Below are 9,180 nucleotides of genomic sequence, written 5' to 3' on the forward strand. Positions count from 1 at the left end.
ATACCCAATCCATCAGCAGTGCCTCTTGGCTCTACCTCTAAATCTATCCGCTCTGTATCTGACCATTTCTCACTAATTCATGGTCCAAGCCCCATTATCTCTCACCTAGTCTTCTTGATACTGCCCTTGTCCCACTATAGTCTGTTTTGAACCCAGCAGCTGGAATGATCCTTTTAAAAGAGTACATCAGATCCTACAACACCCTGCCTATAGATAACCTCTCTGACTTCAATTCCCATTATATTCCCCACTCACTCCACTTCAATCACATTAGCTTCCTTGTTGTTCTTGGAACACAATATTCATCCTCCCACCTCAGGGCCTTTCCACTTGCTATTCCCTCTTCCTAGAATGCTCCTTATCCAGATGCCCATTGTTTGCTTCTTCACCTTCATATTCTCAATGAAATCTTTTCTGACCACCCAATTTAAATTCTAAGAAAATTGCATTGTTTTATTTTTCTCCATAGCAGTTCTCGCCATCAGACATACTCCCTATTTCATATATGCATTTGCTTGTCTATCTAACCCCACCAGAAAGAATATTTTATGAGAACACATGAGTTTGTTCACTGATATTTACCCTGGATCCAGAATAGTACCTATTATGGAACAGGCAATAAATATTTATTGAATTAACGAAGGAATGGATGTTATCTCATTTAATCCTCAGTTAAAACCCTATAAGGCAGATCTTATTTTCCCTACTTTACTGATGCAAAGTGAAGCTCCAATAGATTAAATAATTAATCCAGTAGCATTTACCTGAGTAATGCAAGAGTCAAGATCTGACCTCAAGCCTACTTCCCAAGCCTCTCCTTTTTTTCATGACACTGAATTGATTTCTTTTCAGAAGTAAATGCTTGTCCATGTGGCAAATGCTTAAAAGAAAATTAAAAGTCCCTAAGTCCCAATCATGTGACACCAAATAAACAAACAAATCTAAACATAGGGGATTCTGGGAAGATAACAGTAGTGATGGTATATTTTCTGATTCTGCTCAAATCTCTCCCATAAAACTAGATAGAGAAAGTTGGCAAAACCAAAAACCAATGGACAACATCTATGACAAAGTAGGTGGCAAGATACTCGCAAATAATGATGTAAGAAAGCAAGGACAATGTACTGACACCCACAGGACCTATGCGGTATCAGTGTCAGCACAGAATGCACAGATGGTATATTAATAATGATGATGGTTGGAGGGTGATAGGAAACCAATTCATTAATTTGAAAATTGTTAAATGAAGGAAAAAAATCAAGTATTTATCCTGCCTTTCTTTTATGAACCATAGCACTTGTTAACCAAATGATAGATGAAGGGAAATATCTTATATAGAAGTATTCCAACCAATAAATGAAGAAGAAATTAGTGAATTATAACACCACTATTTCACCACCACTGATCCAGGCACTGAGCATCAAAGAGTGTTAACACCACAAAAATAGAGACATCCAGATGTTATGTGCCTGCTTATGAAAGATTGCAACACCTACAGAAAGAAAGAAAGAAAGAAAGAAAGAAAGAAAGAAACAAACAAACAAACAAACAAACAAACAAACAAAAAACTGGCCCTACGTCTGAACAAACCTCTAGACTTGGAGTTTTCAACCTTAGTACGAATGACATTTAGAGCTGGATATTCCTCACTGTGGGGATCTGTCTATCCGGTGTATTGTAGGATATGCGTACTAGCATACCTACTCCATTATAAAAATTAAAAATGTCTCTAAACACTTCCAAATGTTCCCAGATAGTGGAAACTATATCACAACTCCCCGACCCCCGCCACTGAAAGTCACTGCTCTGGAACTACCATTCCACAAGCTAAAACAAGAGGACAGAGGAACATGTTAAACTAAACCGTATGGATGCAATCAATAAAATACAGACTGTGGAAAATGTCACAGATCAAATGATCTAGATTCTTCAATGAAAAAATGTCCAGGGGCTAAGACAGAGATGGAAGGGGGAAACTTTAGCTCAAAATAGACTTACTAGATATATATCCTTTAAAAATAAGTAAAACTGAACTATAGCATTTAAGGATACACAGTTGAGTGATGAAACTGTAAGAAAACAGTAGGCCCTATTTACTGTCAAAGTCCAATAGGGAGAGATATAGGTGCTTGAGGTCAGGATGGGTCTTTTGGAAGGTATTAGGGCTTCTTAGGTGACTGGCAAACTTCTACTTCTTGGCTTGGATGTCACTTAAAAAAAAAGGGTGTTGACCTTATAATAACTCACTAAGTTTTATATTTGCTTTATCCAGTTTTCTGTGTCTGTGTTTTCACAGTAAGAATGCATATATAAATGACTAAAAACATAATAAATGGAAGAATATGCCTCCCTTTCTACTTCACTGGGGTTGAAGTTCTGTGGGAATGTCCTCAAGAGAAGAACTTTGAATTTATTAAGTTCAGGTTGATGTTTATGTTCCTTTAGCCCAGAGGTATAAATTCTAATCATTGCTTCAAAACTGACTCTGAAAATTATAGCAGGACTTATCACAACCCTACACAAACCATATGTGCAATGTCCATATCTTGGCCTACTGTTTAAGTAGAGTCTCGCATCAAATCAGCAAATACCTATGAGGGATTTGTGATCCAGGCAATCTGCCAGGCACTGTGAGGAAAGTAAAATGCAAAGCAGTGTAGTCTTAGCTAGTGTGAACAAAACTCATGAGAACTGCATGGGCTGAGTAGAAATTTGCAGAATGATGACTTTTAGAAGGATGTACAGGCCCGATAGACACTCCACAGGTGTATCTCCTTTCTTGCAAAAGATATGCTCCTGAAGAATTCTGTGATTAAATTTTTATGAATTTAATTATATTTTCTCATTGACTCACATTATAATCAGAGAGTGGCTTTATCTACATTTTGGATTAATCTTCAACTGGCAATGGCTCCCAACAGTTTAAGTTTCCCTGCTTCTCTGTCAAGTAGTTAATAGTTTATAAACAAACATTTAAAGGCACCATTTAAAGGAACCCTTGAGTGAATCCTTTTGAACAACAAAGGATTCTTTGGTAATATTAATAAATAATCATTAGATTAAAGGTTCGTCAAGCTTTCTTAAAGTAAGGCATACCTATTCACAAGACTCCAAGGTCCTTAGACAGAATTTCATTGAAATTTTATTGCTTTACCTCACAGTCAGAATCTATTTTTTGTGTGTTTCAGGACAATATATTGCACTACAGATCTTCCCACTTTTTCCAGTAGCATTTAGAAGAGCATCTTGTCCAGAGACTCATGGGAAACACTACTAAATGTTGCTCACATTACTGAGATCTGTGATAAAATAGAACTTTGGCTTTCATATCTCAGTTAAAAATAACATAATAAAAACAAAATGTTACTAAATCCAGGAGAAAGGTAATTTGAAATGACTGGCCTACTGGCTGGATTCTATGGGACAGAAGGTGCTTAAGCTGCTCACTTTAGAACTATATCTCTGTAAGAGTGGGCTACCTAGAAATCTCAAGTAGGTCACTGGAAAGTCTGAACTGAGAATGGAGCTCATTGGTCCCACCATTCTCACTCTTGTCACCACATCTCTCCCCTGCTCTTCCACGTGCCTGTCACAACTCCTTCTCACAACTCTGTTATACCTGTCAACACTTAATACTTTGCCCTCCTGATAATTTCTCCTGGACAAGCCAAAGAAAGACATTGTTCTTGGTGCCAACAGTATAAAAGCCCATCCATCACACTTCACATTGGTCAGCTCACACCAGGGTCTGGAAAATGCTAAGAGATTCCCAGGCTGCTACAGAATGGCCAAACTGTAGGTCCACTGATTTCCAGTTGGCTTAGGTTAAGCTGCTCTCACACGTCATCCTGACTGGGATTTGTGGACTGGTTTCTAATATAATAGCTCACCCTGCTGGTTACACATACCCAAAGGGAAGTGATTTATGAGGAGTTTCAGTCTGAGTAGCTTTGTTATTTCTGATTGAAGACCCCATTTATTTTAGAGTTAATAGGTAAGGGTTGGTTCACTTTTTTCATCTTTGGTGACAAGAATATAACTTATAATTGGTTTATTTAGAAAATACGCTAGAATAAAAAATGGAATGCAGCACAGAAGAATAAATCAAGGATCAGTTTTATTGTAGAAAGGAAAAATGGTGCCCTTGCCAAATCAATTACTTTTCATGACTTACAGAACTGCTTTCCAAGGACTAGACATTGCCTTCCAAACTATGCTCAAGAAGCTTCATTCATAAGACATTTATCTGGATGTAGTGAGATGGCCTCAGTTATAGTTCTGGAGTACCGATGGAATTCTCCAGCTTTTGACAAGCATTTCACTATAGTCCTTATAATAGGCAAAATTCTAAGATGAACCACAATGACCCACATCCTTTTAAAATCCCTTCCCCTTAGGGATCCCCCTTAGGGATCCCTGGGTGGCTCAGCGGTTTAGCGCCTGACTTTGGCACAGGGCATGATCCTGGAGTCCTGGGATCGAGTCCCGCATCAGGCTCCCTGTATGGATCCTGCTTCTCCCTCTGCCTGTGTCTCTGTCTCTCTCTCTCTCTTTCTCTGTGTCTCTCATGAATAAATAAATAAAATCTTTATAAATAAATAAATAAATAAATAAATAAATAAATAAAGCCCCCTCCCCTTGAATATAGGCATGACCCATGACTTGCACCTAACCAGCAGAATATGGCAAAGGTGGAAGGTTTATATATGTAATTAAAGTTCCTTATCAGTTGACTTTATATTAATCAGAAGGGAAATTGTCCTGGGTGGGCCTGACCTAATCAGGTGATCTGTTTTAAAAAGAGTCCTGAGATCAGAAACTTGAAGCAGAGGAGATTCTCTCTGTTGCTGATTTTGAAGAAGCAAGTTTTCATGAATTCTACAGTCTCAAGGAAAATAATTCTGTTCCCAAATCATGCTTAGAAGTGGATCCCTCCCAGGGCATTGGGTGGCTCAGTGGTTGAGCATCTCTGCCTTTGGCTCAGGTCGTGATCCCAGTGTCCTGGGATTGAGTCCCACATCAGGCTCCCCGCAGGGAGGCTGCTTCTCCCTCTGCCTATATCTCTGCCTCTGTGTGTGTGTGTCTCTCATGAATAAATAAATAAAATCTTTAAAAAAAAAAAAAGATGCGGATCCCTCCCTTGGAAGTGGAGTTTCCAGATGAGAACTTAACCTAGCTAACACCTTTATTTCAGGCTTATGAGACCCAAAACAGAAAATTCAGTTAATCTGTGCCCAGGCTTCTGTCCTATAGAAATTTTAAGGTAATAAATGTCTTTTGTTTTCAGCTTCTACATTTGTGATAATTTGTTATGCAGTTATAGTAAACTAATACATTCATGAAAAATCAACAATGGAATGGAAGTCTTCCACTGAGTCCCTAACCCACCAGAGTCAGTGAGCAGAGAAATGAAGCAATCAGAGCAACACACATTAGAACAAGGGATTCCACTCTCACCCACCCTCATCTACTTCTTCGTGTCTATGAGCAAAGGATCTAAAAAGGAGACCTAATGTATGTTTCAGAAAGGTTTTCCCTGCCCCAGCCTTATCAGTCGACTACAGACCATCATTCTGAGTCTACCTTTTCCTTGCAAAAAGCCCACGTATATAGTCCCTAAGTGCAAAGAATTGGAAGAGCCAAGAAATAAGAATCTCAGAAGAAATAAGATCTTCATCTCAGTAGGAAACTATGAGCGCCAAACTAAAATGCATGCTGATGTCAAAAATCAACCATCAGAGGCGCCTGGGTCACTCAGTGGGTTAAGCACGGGACTCTGAGACTCTGGATTTCAGCTCACCTCAGGATCTCGGGGCTGTGGGATCCAGCCCTGTGTGGGACTCTGCCCTGGGAAGGAAGCCTGCTTAAGATGCTCTCTTTCCCTCTCCCTCTGCCCCTCCCCACCTTTCTCTCCCTCTCTAAGAGAAAAAAAAATCAACCTCCAGGGGTACCTGGCAGATAATACTTAAAAATAAAATCTTTAAAAAGAAAAATCAACCTCCAAGGGCAAAGACCAAGCCAGGAATAGTCACAGAGGCAGCAAAGCAACTAGAGTCAATAGTGTCCAGATTTGGGGGGTGGGGGATTCATGGAAAGAAGACTGTTCCTGGCATGTTTCAGATGCCTGTGAATTGTCTTTGGATGGGTGAATGAATGAACGAGAATTGAAAGGGAAAAGAGCAAGAAAAGAGAGGAAACTAGAGTAGCTGTGAAAAGCAAGGACAAGGATGGCACCAGAGAAATCCTCAATGCAGCAAACCATCAGAGTTTAGGTAGCCAAAAAGCAGCACTTCTCAAAGGGTAGTCCCAAGAGCAGCACCCTCAGCGTCAGCCTTACGAGGAAGCATGTTAAATATGCAAATTCTCTGCCCTCATCCCAGTCCACTGAATTAGAAATTCTGGGGATGGGGCCCATCAACCTGTCTTAAGAAGCCCTCCAGGGATTCTGATGCACAGTCACACATAACCACCACTGACCTACAGAAATGAAGGAATCTTGTGGCGATGTTTCAGGGCAAAAAAGCCTAATGATCTTTACCCTGGTTGCCCATTATAATGAGCTGAGGAGCTTTAAAAGTACTGATGCCCGAGCGGGCCCATCACTAGAGATTGGTTTAATTAGTGCGAGGTGGAGACCAGGCATCCAAATTATTTACCAGCTCTCCACGTGATTCAAAGGTGCAGCCAGGGCTAGGACCCTCTGATGTAAAAGGTGACGCAGTGCGAGAGGACAGGATTCAAGATTGCTCCATCAATGACCTCGGGAAGAAGGTTGGACTCTCCCTGATACGGTGTTCTGCAGCCATCAAAGTATTCACGCATATATTCGCAGCTGTCAACACTGCTATGCTTTTGCACAGGGCAGGGAGCTTGCTTGGATTTCAGCAGCATAGAAAAAAGCAGCAGCAGCCAGCCCTTTTCACTAGTCGCTTGCTCACCCTCTGAGCTGGCCTTATATGAGCAGCGCTCCCCTTCCCTGCCCTCAGTAGATGGGGGCGGGGGGGCCTGGGAGACAGTGACTAAGAGAAGGGGGAGCTTGCTTCATTTGCAGCGGCAGCAGCCACCTTGGGGGCGTTGGCATGTGTGCCCCCCAGACCTTCCTCGGGTCCCAGCATACGCAAGCAGATGCACCGAGAGATTGAGATATCCCACCAGCAACTTCAGACCACGCAACCCCTCAGCTACTTTCTGGACACTGTCGTTTCCCGAACCTGGCAAGTGAATGAAGGTCTCCAGTGGGAGAAGAAAGGAAGCACCGAGGTCGCCTGGGGGGCTTGGTCGGTTAAGCAACTGCCTTCAGCTCGGGTCATGATCTCAGCGTCCTGGGATGGAGCACGCATCTGGCTCCTTGCTCAGCCGGGAGTCTGCTTCTCCTTCTCCCTTTCCCCCAGCTTGTTCTCTCTCTCTCTCTCTCTCTCTCTCTCTCTCTCTCTCTCTCCCTCTCTCTCTTAAATAAATAAAATCTTTGAAAGAAAGAAAGGAATGCAGCTTATAGCCAGATTCTCCCCTGATGCCATGCATGTGCATGGGGCGTTAGGCGCAATGCCTCGGGGAGACTACTTCAGCACTAAATGGCAGAGGGGCAAACTGACCAGGCAGGTTCCCATTACACAGATGACAAGTAGGAAGAAGCAATAACACCCTGTCACAGAGCCCCAGAAGGTAATATATAACAGATGACAATGATGATGATGGTAACCAGAGTCCCCACCAGAAATTCAAGTTTTCCATAAATCTCAAACCAGCATCCCTTAAAAAAGAACCTCTCAGCATTTCAGAATCTGTGAGCAGGTTGTCTCAATGAAAACACCCAAGAGCATCCAAGGGGAGGATTGGAGGGCAGGAAAAAGAGACAGGGCTCATGGTGTGTCAGGCCTTACATTTTGCAGGACCCGAGTAGACAAGTTCTCAGGTTGGGGGCTGGAATCTGGAGCAGTGGTTCTCAACTAGGGACAGTTTTTCTCCCTGCTCCAGAGGACATCTGGCAATGTTTGGAGATATGTGGAGTTTTTACAACACAGGGGGGGTACTACTGGCACCTAGTGGGTCAAGGCCAGGGATGCTGCCAAACATCCTACAGTGCACAGGATGGCTGCTCACAGCAAACAAGCAAGTATCCTACTGCAAATGTCATTTAATGCCAAGGTTGAAAACCCCTGATCTGGAGAAATGTCCCTGCAACAAACAGTGGAGGAGGAAAATATTGACAGATTTTTTTCTTTCCCATAAAGGCCCAGATTCTACCTACAGTTTCTATTAGCATCCCAGAAGAATAGAGTTGTTCTCAAGAAGACAGGCAGATAAATTAATCTTGACAGATTATCTCATCTACCCCCAGCTTTCAGGGAACTCGATGTCTAAATCACCCAGGACAAATAATTGTCTAGTCTCTGATCAAATATCTTCAGGAGTAAAAACCCTGCAGCCTCCATGTAGCAACTCATTCCGATGTTTGTCCTCCTGATGGACAAAATGTTAAGTCAAGTCATTTGAAATTGCCAATATTTGACTGAATTTGGCCTTCGAAAATGGAGATTTCATGTGGTTCAACCTAATATTATTCCCTTCAACAAAATTGTGTCCTACTTTCAGAAGCCACTGTATTGTGTTGACTCTTCAGTCAACAAACACCCAAACAGTGGTAATTGGTGAAAGTGACACCCAGTCTTCTGCTGGATGGCTGGCACATCTCTCCTCCTTGCCCCCACTCCCCATCCACAACCCTCATACCCAATCTTCGTTGGTTCTTCCTCTAGAAAAATCATTTGCTTTTTCTCCAGGTCAATTATTACTACTACTTTTTTTGGCCCTAACGCCCCAAATCTTCAGCTCTAATTCCTTTTATCCTATGGGAAAGAGCTGAAATAAAGTTGCTACACTGCTATACATACAGGGTCTTAATATTGGAGCAAACATGGAAGAAAAACCCAGAAGATCTAGCTCGCTTAGGTCTTATTTTCCTATACAATGTGGCTTATTCATTATAAGCCTTTATAGTATATGCTATATCTCCATTAAAATAACCTGACCTTAAGTTGCTACTGCACACTCAAAAAAAGAGGGACTCACACTTATTAATGGCTATGATGTGCCAGGCGGTGGTGCTACCAGCTTCCACATAGAGGATTTTTTTAATTTTTTATTTTTTTATTCATGAGAGACACACAGAGAGAAGCAGAG

This window comes from Canis lupus, chromosome X (assembly GCF_048164855.1).
Source record: "Canis lupus baileyi chromosome X, mCanLup2.hap1, whole genome shotgun sequence".
Classification (NCBI taxonomy): Eukaryota; Metazoa; Chordata; class Mammalia; order Carnivora; family Canidae; genus Canis; species Canis lupus.